Here is a 9,433-nt window from a genome sequence, read left to right on the forward strand (position 1 = left end):
TTAGGTTATGTGCTTCTCCTTGTAATACCATAGCTCTTTGTATTCTCAATACCTACCACAAAGCCAGGAAATGTTTGTTGAAAGTTGCAAGGAAGGTGAGAAGGTAGGAGAGCAGAGGCTGTCAAGAAGGAAAGAAAGAAGGAAGGGAGAGAAGGAAGGAAGGGATAGAAGGAGAGAGAGAAGCGGGAAGGGAGAGGGGACTTGGCTCACATATCAGAGGTGTTTAATAAATTTTGGCTATCATTAACATAAAGACTTTCCTTAAACTCAATTATCATATTCATTATAAAAATGTTTATCAACCTCTAGTCTAAAAATATGTGTTTTATGACTGATATTTTATCTTATTCTTAGAGTGCTATACTGTAACCAATGGGATTGCTTTCATTCATTTTACAGATAAAGAAACGGAGACTTTCTCCTAGACCTAACTGCTTCTAAGCAGCACTTTTCCTCATTATTGGATTAAAACCAAGGTGTATCAAGGATGTAACTATGGATTCACTTTTTTAATATTCTGATGGATGACTACTGATTACAAGCTGCAGTTTCTCAATTTGCATTATCACAGACATTTCACTCATATACTTTTTAGTCAAATCTCATTTCCCACAGATAGTTTAATTTAATTCATGGGTTTGTGTATTTTAAGTCAAAGGGTGGATATCTGATATTAGAGGAGAGCTACTGGCCTGTATAATGTCAAACTGTAACTGACATCAAAATGGTCAAAATGAGGCCAAAGTTTCAGGACACTGTACCGATTATTTTGCATGTCTTCTATACTTCACCAAGATTTATTCTCTGCCTTTCTCACCAAATGCTGGTGAGAATGTGGAGCAATAGGAAATCATATTCATTGCTGGTAGGAATGAAAACTGGCACAGCCACTGTGGATAACAGATGGGTGGTTCCTTATAAAATTAAATGTACCCTTGTTGTATGATCCAGCAATCATGCTTCTTGATATTTACCCAAAGGAGTTGAAAACTTATGTCTGCACAAAAACCTGAACATAGATATTTATAGTAGCTTATTTATAACTGCCAAAACTTGGAAGCAACCAAGATGTCCTTCAGCAGGTGAATGGATACACTGTGGTGCATCTAGACAACAAAATACTATGTAGTACTAAAAAGAAATGCACTGTCAAGCTATGAAAACACAAGCCAATATGAAAAGGCTACACACTGTGCAATTCCAACTATATGACATTCTGGAAAAGGCAAAACTGTGAAGACTGTAAAAAAATCAATGATTGCCAAGGGTTGGGGAAAAAGATGAATAGACAGAGCATAGAGCATTTTTCAGACAGCAGAACTACTCTGTATAATAGCATAATGATAGAGACATGTCATTATACATTTGTCTAAACCTATACAACACCAAGAGAAAACCCTTAAACTATGGACTCTGAGTGATAACGATATCTCGATGCCAGTTCATCAACCGTGACAAATATATCACTCTGGTGGGGGATGTTAATGAGGAATGTTAGGCATATGTAGGAGCAGGGGTGTATGGGAAATCTCCATATCCTTCACTCAATTTTGCTATGCACATCAAATTCTGAAAAATTAAGTCTGTGAAAAACTACCTTTTCTTTTAGCACCAACATGAAGAACTTAGAAATAAACCTAACAAAATATATACAACATATATATGTGAAAGACCCAGAATAGCCAACATGATACTAAAGAAGAAGAACAGAGTAAGAAGATTGACACTACATGACTGCAAGACTTATTATAAAGCAAAAATAACCAAAAGAGTATGGTTTGATGAAAGAACAGACAAAGAGATCAACAGAATAGAGATCTGGAAATAGACCTACACAAGCACAGCCATCTGAGCATTCGTAAAGGAGCAAAAGAAATTCAACAAAGAAAGGACAGTCTTTCCAACTAATTGTGCTGGAATAAATGGGCATCAACATGCAAAAATAAATGAACCTAAATACCACTGTGAATTTCGATAAGACTAGAAAAAAAGTAGGCAACAACAAGCCCTTTTAATACTGCACACATCTACTAGCCTTGTGTATAAACATAGTTCCTATTTATATTGTCATTATCAACTTCAGAATTAAAACAGTTCCAGGTCTTAGAAAAATGACTTGATATAGCAGAATGAATTAGGGATTCATGATATCTGAGTTATTAACTATTTGATACTGGGAAAATTACTAAAATCTCCAAGTAATATGCCTTCACCTATAAAATAGAAGTAAGGATTTTGCCTTCCTTTTCTGACATGGTCCTCGAGAAATCATTAAATAATGTTTAGGAAAACAATAACCATAACATAATCATCTATTTGTATTAGGTAAAGATGAAACAGTGATACAAATTTAAAACTGGACAGGCTTAGAAAATACTGTCAGCAATAGGTTTATTGTATCACTAAGAAACTCCCATGTAAAATAGCACTTGAGAAATATTGTTTGGCATATGGAATTGGGTAAAGTTTTGTTTCTCCTTGCAAAATAATATTCTTCCTCTTTTAAAAAATATTCAGATTTTATCATTTCCAGGTGGAATATAATACTTCTCTGCCCCTTGACGTTGGGTCAAGCAATTACTTTTGGCAGTGGAATGCTGGTGTCCATGACAGAGCTAAAGGCTTGAAATGTGTCTGCAATATTGGTCCTGTCTTTTCGACCCCTGCACCTCCCCAAGAATATGACCTGGCTAGCTCAAGGAAACAGAGATCCTGGAGCAGACCCTCATACCCACAGCCTGAGCAGGTTACAGCAGTCACTACTGGCTAGATCAGCCAACACTCAGCCAATCCACAATCTCAGTCCAGCAAAGATAAACAGAATTGCTAAAGTTGAGCTGGAGATGTGTGATAAGTAAATGGTACGGGCCACTGAGATGTTGTGGTTCTTTATTGCTCATTGTTGCTGCAATTGCTAACTAGTACACCATGTGACCAATTTCACAAATTTAAAACTCAGTCGTATCTTTAAATAGTGTGCATATTTGGGTATTTATTTGAAAAGATTTCAAGTTTTCAACTTTGTATGTATCCCTACTTGTCTGGATTTGATATTGCTATTTATAATTTACTATTATTCTATTGCCTATATTTTATTCTAAGCTTTGTATATGCTCTTAAGGAAAATTCTGAGTATAAGCAGTATAGTCAGAACACTTACTATGTGTCAGGAATTGTAAATATGGATAAAATGGCTTCCCTGTTCTTGAGGATGTTATAGTCTTGTAAGGGCAGTTTAAGAACCTAATACTATATTTAGAAAGTTCCTTGCTGCAAGAAATATCTAATATTAAAAAAAAAAATCTTCGTTTTCCCTAGCTCATTTGCTCAGAACTGCGTGATAGACTAAAGCTCTTGTGCAAAGCTATAAGTACATTATAAGACAACTACACAGAATACTACCCTAGGAATAGAGATGTATGAGTAAATGTGTGTCGTGTGTTAGAAGAAATCCAAGTTTTAAAAAAAAAGTGGATGAAGACATTTTAACATCAAGGTTGAAAAAGGCTCAAGGCCACAGTCACCAAGGAGAACATGTAAAATGAGTTTTAGATTATGCTGAGATGTACACACTCATGCCTAAAAGATAGTCCATGCAAACAGCCAGCTCTCACGCTAAAAGCCAGTCCAAAACCCTGATGCAACTACTATATGCCTATCTATAACAATGTCAGCAGTGGCTGCCTGCCCCTCCCTCTCCCTCTCCCTCTCCCTCTCCCTCTCTCTCTCCTGCTCAGACTCACTCTCAAGTTGCTCTTCTGTTTCTACTTCTGGCTTTTGAACTTGGCATAGTTTGGTAAGGACTTGATATACCTTGTGATTCATTTTCAGTGCTGGGAAGATACTTTTTGCTAATTTGATATCTCAGAACTCATCCTCTGGCACCAGGTTTTAGCTAGCTGCTTCTCAGGACCTCCCCTCCTTCATGAGTAAAAGAGGCTCAGATAATGTATCGTAATTACGATTATGTTGAATATATTTCTAACATACCAAATGTTGATGCACAAAGAGCTATAAAGTATTAAATATCAAGGCTGATATTCTTAACACTACTATCTAGAAATACAAACTGACAAATGATCTAGGAAAACCAGAGCAGTGAAGGAAGATATTAAAGCTCATTTATAAATTTTGATTTATAACTAAACTTGATTGATCTTTGTTATTGTCAAGTAATGAGTTATCTCTGAGGATGTGAAAAACCAAACTGGAAGGAATCTGCCAAGATTGATTCAAAACAAACATATAATTTCCTTGTCATTTAACTTTCTTGTTTCTTTAGTAGTTTCAGACACAGGCATTTCACAAAACTCTGGACAAATGCCAGGAATAATATTTAATATGTCGTGCCTGACTTAAGAAACTAAATGCTGGAAATCACAGGAAAGTACCTTTAAGGTCGATTCCTTTAATCTCAGTGATATGAAAGCACAGCTAAATTGAAATCTGTCTGAATTATTATTGCAATTACTTTTGATCACTTAAAGTGAATTTTCATTCTTTATTAAATAGAAAAGATTAAAGAGAAAAATTCTGGCTTTTGATGTGTGTTTATAAATAAATAAATAAATAAATGTATATTAAATGACTAGTTGGTATGATATGGGGCCTGAGCGCTTCTATTTTATAAAAGTTCCCAGGTGATTTTAATGTGCTGCCATGTTTGAGTCTTTTTCCCACCCCAGTCATGCTTTAATACAAGACTTTAAAAACTTCAGCTCCTTTATCAGCAAGCATTTATGTATTTAAATGGCTTTAGCTACCCATTTGCAACACTAAAAGGCTATGCAGAGACATACTGAAAAACACTGTATCATTTCTTGCAACAGCATACAAACATATAATTTAAATTTTAAATTTTAAATTTAAATTTTAAAATTTGAATTAAAAAAATATTTAAATGCACAAAAACACACACATTTTGTCTTGTGTGTTTATATAATAAAAACTTGGCCTGAAAACACAGTCCACGTATCTCTTATTGACACTTGTAAAATATAAATAAAAGTTGCTTTATAGACACAGAGGATTCCAAATGAAAAGTGAAAACTAGTCTTCTCCAACCAATCTATCTTCCCAAAGGTAATAACTACTAGTATTTACCTTTATCTTCTAAAAAAGTTTTTAATACCACATAGACAGATTCATTTTTATTTCCACAGACCAGAATCACACTCTACATTGTGTCTTTATATTGCCTTTTTCATTTAATATGTCTTAGAAAGTCTTCCTTTGTGGTATAGAACTTATTCTTTCAACAACATATTTTTTCAGTTCTCTGCTGACTAAAGTCCTAGTTGTATCCAGATCTTTTTGATGTCTCTTTGTTTCTCGATGTCTTTTTGTTTGTGGTGATTATTTTTTCATATCACAACATTAATATCCTTATACATATATTTTGGCACAATTTGGTGAGGGTAACTATGAGATATATTTTAGTGGTGTAATTCCTAGAATAGAATGCATGGGCAGTTTTAATTTATATGTGCGTTACCAGATTAACACTGATAAAGTACACATCTACTCTCTGAACACCAGTATATATTTCTGCATAATTTTGTCCACGCCAGGTCAAGATATTATCAAACCTTATAAATTTTGGCAACATGACATATAAAAAAATGAGATTCTATAGTCGTTTTAATGTATTGTACTTCTTTATATATGAAAAAAAATCAAACATCTTTTCATATGCTTATTGGTTGTCTTCTCTTTTTGTCAACTATATCTCCTTCTGACTTTTAGATTCAACCCAGATCAATTAAGTTCAGCAATAAGAGGCTTAGGAGCAATGCTTCTTTTCTTTTGCTGGTGTATTAGAAAAGAACACTAGGGAAAAGAACCAGGGCAGAGCAAAGAGCCACTGGCAGGCACCACCTCGTTCTACACAGAGCATGAAGAGGACTTCATGGTTCACAAGGAAGTTCTTTCAGTTCCCAATAATTGGTTGATTTTGAGCAATGTCTGAAGCAGAAACTAGAGAAAATCTGCTAGGGAAGGGAAGGAGTTTATGAGGCTTGCCAAACCCAATTCAGCATCTTTAAGCCAATAATTCAGCATCAGTTTCTACATCACACCAGGTATGAGACAGCCTTTCACACAAACAAGGACATCCTGCCTGAGGAAATGGCAAGCAGGCCTAAGAGAAATCTTAAGGGATGGAAAAGGCCTAGTTAGAGGTTGAGATTCCCAAGACAAAGACAAAGAAATATGGCTAGTGCCAAAATCATCGTAAATAGTTCTAGGTTGAGAATCTCATTCACCTTTAAGCAATGGTTGGCAAACAGCTGTCTTTGTCTCTAACAGCCTGCCCAAGGAGAAGAGATGGGGTGATTCTATTAAAATACTTCCATTCTCTCCCCCAGAACAGATTATTGGATATTAGTAAGGACCTTTTAAAGAATTTTAAGGACTTACTAAAGAAAAAGTAAGCAGAAATACCAGTTTAAATCTAAACACTATACTTTCTTAAAAGTATATATGCCCAGAGAAGTAATTATAAAGATAGGAAAAAGAAAAAAAAAAGCAGGCACAAGGAGGTCGACTTAATAACAAAGTCACAGTCATTGAAGAGGCAGAGAAATTCCAAGAATAATGTGCTGCCCATTCTAAATGTATTTGCCAGCTCAGTTCCTATTGTCTGGATATCTAAATCCCAGGAGAGAACAATAAATAAAAGCTGAGAGCGCTAGTTTATAAAAATAATTAGGCACATGTTGTACACTTTTACAGACCTAAAAATGTAATTTTAAGAAAGGAATGAAAACTGAGAGGAATGAAAACTGAGAGAACTTCACTTCCTTTGGTTGGTGGTGGGGGGGCGGGGAGGGGGGCATCCAGAGTACCCAAAGCTGTTTTGCCACCCTGACCTCATCGCAGTAGTAGAGGCAACCGGGAAAGACCTGCAGTATAGAAGGCATGAGGCAGTGATTATAGTGTCCCTCTAGAAGAGGTGGCACAGTATGGAAGTCCAGAGCCAGAAGAAAATCGACAAAAAATAAAGTAGCACCCAGCATTAGTATGGCACCAGAACGCAGGCAGTTCACCTTTGAGTAGAGGCAGAGTGTATCTACATGTTTACTTCATCCACAGTTTTCTGCATCTTTATGTACCATTGTAGAAAGCAAAACTGCCATATTTTTAAAGGCAAATTGGCATCTCATTCATTTCATGAGGTGTCCCATGTGACTACTCTTCTCTTCACTTCTCACAACATACCTGGAAACACCTGCTATGTAGAATATGATGTGTTGTTGTCCTACACTGACACCAAAATATTGGCCCTATGAAGGCAAAACTCTTCACTTAACCTCAATCCATGAAATATAATAGCTCCTTAATATTGTTGAATAATCAATAGATATTCTTAACCCTAAATTAACTATCTTAATATCAGATTATTTAAAACATTAAGAAAAAAACTCACATTTTTCCTCCTATTGGTCCAAATTTAGTATTTTTAAAACACTTACTAGGTCATTTTCTAAGTAAGAAAATATTGACAATAAAGAAGGCTGATACCTATCAAATTCCAAGGGCTTCTGCCCCACAGTTCTTGCCATCCCCCATGATTCAGAGGAGAGATAAGTGTTTCTGGATCCCAAAAGAGTCAAGTCTACTTTAATTTTCTCTCCAAATCCTGAGTGCTTATAGAGAATGGGCATTATATTCAAACATTTGGCAGTGAAGTATTCTGCAGATCAAATGTTGATTTGCTGATTTATTTAGTCACAGTCAATTTATACTGTCGGCAAATCTTATTGTCTTTTTAATATCTTTCATATCCATTTTCATCTCATTGTCATTTGTCCAGATTAACATATTTTCTCAGACCTCAATTGCATTATCATACCTTCGTGGTCTTTCACAATTTGATTAGAATGGCAGAAGGGGCTATCAAATATATAAATCTGGTCTTTTCATTTTGGTCTTTCAATTTTATTCTTTGTTAACAGAATAAAATTTAAATTTCTTATTTTACCAAACAGGAAGGTCATGATCTGCCCCTTTCCATCTTTTGCAATCCTGTCACATGACTATTATGAGTATAATTAATTATTATATTTATTTGCTATTAATTAATATATACAGAAATATTTAAAGTGATATATTTAAATAGTTGTGGTTATTCCAGCTGTTTCATGACTTTGAACACTTTTACTTGATCACTGACTAACATATGCTCTTAACAGACACTCCCAAATCAACTTAGCTATCCAATTATTTTTCAAGATTTGGTTTAAGTGAAATTTGCTCTGAGACATTCCTGTCTTCAATTTGAGTTTGAACTCCCACTGCCTACTGTAATCCTCTATCTATGCATGTCTCTATATTAATGCCCTCAATTAAATTTTTCTGGTTGCTCTTATGTCTCCACAATTAGAATGTGAGTAAATTAAAGATAATTTCAATTGTTTAATTTATCCTTTTATTGCTAACAGGAATTACATTGGATTATACTTAGTGGGGTCTTCAAAAAGCATTTATTGAATGAATGCACACATAACCAATATCAAATCTTCAAAAAATACCTCACTGCTTACTATTCTGATAAAATTTCCACTTCCTGTGAGTAAGTATGGTAGGAGAAAAAAACCTAAGTGGTGCTTTACTCATTTAAAATCCAGTTTGGGGATTTTTTTTCCTCTATTGCCTGGTACATTGGTTGACAAAAACTATAGAGTAACTATTCTTGACCTTAATTTGCATTAGAATCACTTAGTTTCTCTCAGAAAATCTCAATCTTTAGGGTTATTGTCTGGCTGAGGAATCTGCATTTTAAAAGATGAGATCCTAGTGCACATAGAAATCCAAGAACCAGAGCTGTAAAGAGTGCCTTGCATATTTTCTATTTGTTTTGCAATGTTTAAGCAGTCTTAAATAGAAATAAAATGCTGCTCCATTTTTACTAGCACATTTTATTCTATTTTCTGGGACTATCATGTTGTCTACTTTCTTTGTCTTCGAAATCCATAAATTGTCTCCGTGCTCTTGAAAAAAATTCCCCCTTAACACTTCCCTCCATCCATTTATTATGTATGTATGTATGTATGTATGTATGTATGTATGTATGTATGTATTTATTTTATTAATGCCTACAGCACCTGGTCTTCCTAGGTGGTCTCCCATCCAAGTACTAACCAGGCCTGACCCTGCTTAGCCTCAGAGATCAGACGAGATCGGGCACATTCAGGGTGGCATGGCTGTAGACTCCCTTCATCCATTTAAATTAAACCACAGATCCTAGGTTTTTGAAGACTTCTTCTGTCTTATGTTAGACTGATGTCATCCACTATGGATTGAAACACCTCTCGGAGGACCGTCTGGGACTTTGCTGCTCACTTACAGAGGCGACTGCACATGGCATTCCTTAGAAAGCTTTCAGAATAAATAACCTGAGCATTTAAAGTATCTAAATGGAAGGAACCTATGA

General features: G+C 35.2%; 1 pseudogene; it reads right to left on the minus strand.

Annotated features, from left to right (window-relative positions):
* Nucleotides 1-9,092: 9,092 nt before the first annotated feature.
* On the minus strand, nucleotides 9,093-9,211 carry LOC120608783 (uncharacterized; annotated as a pseudogene).
* Between the last annotated feature and the right edge of the window lie 222 nt (nucleotides 9,212-9,433).

Source organism: Pteropus medius, unplaced genomic scaffold (genome assembly GCF_902729225.1).
Source record: "Pteropus medius unplaced genomic scaffold, Ma_sr-lr_union100, whole genome shotgun sequence".
NCBI lineage: Eukaryota > Metazoa > Chordata > Mammalia > Chiroptera > Pteropodidae > Pteropus > Pteropus medius.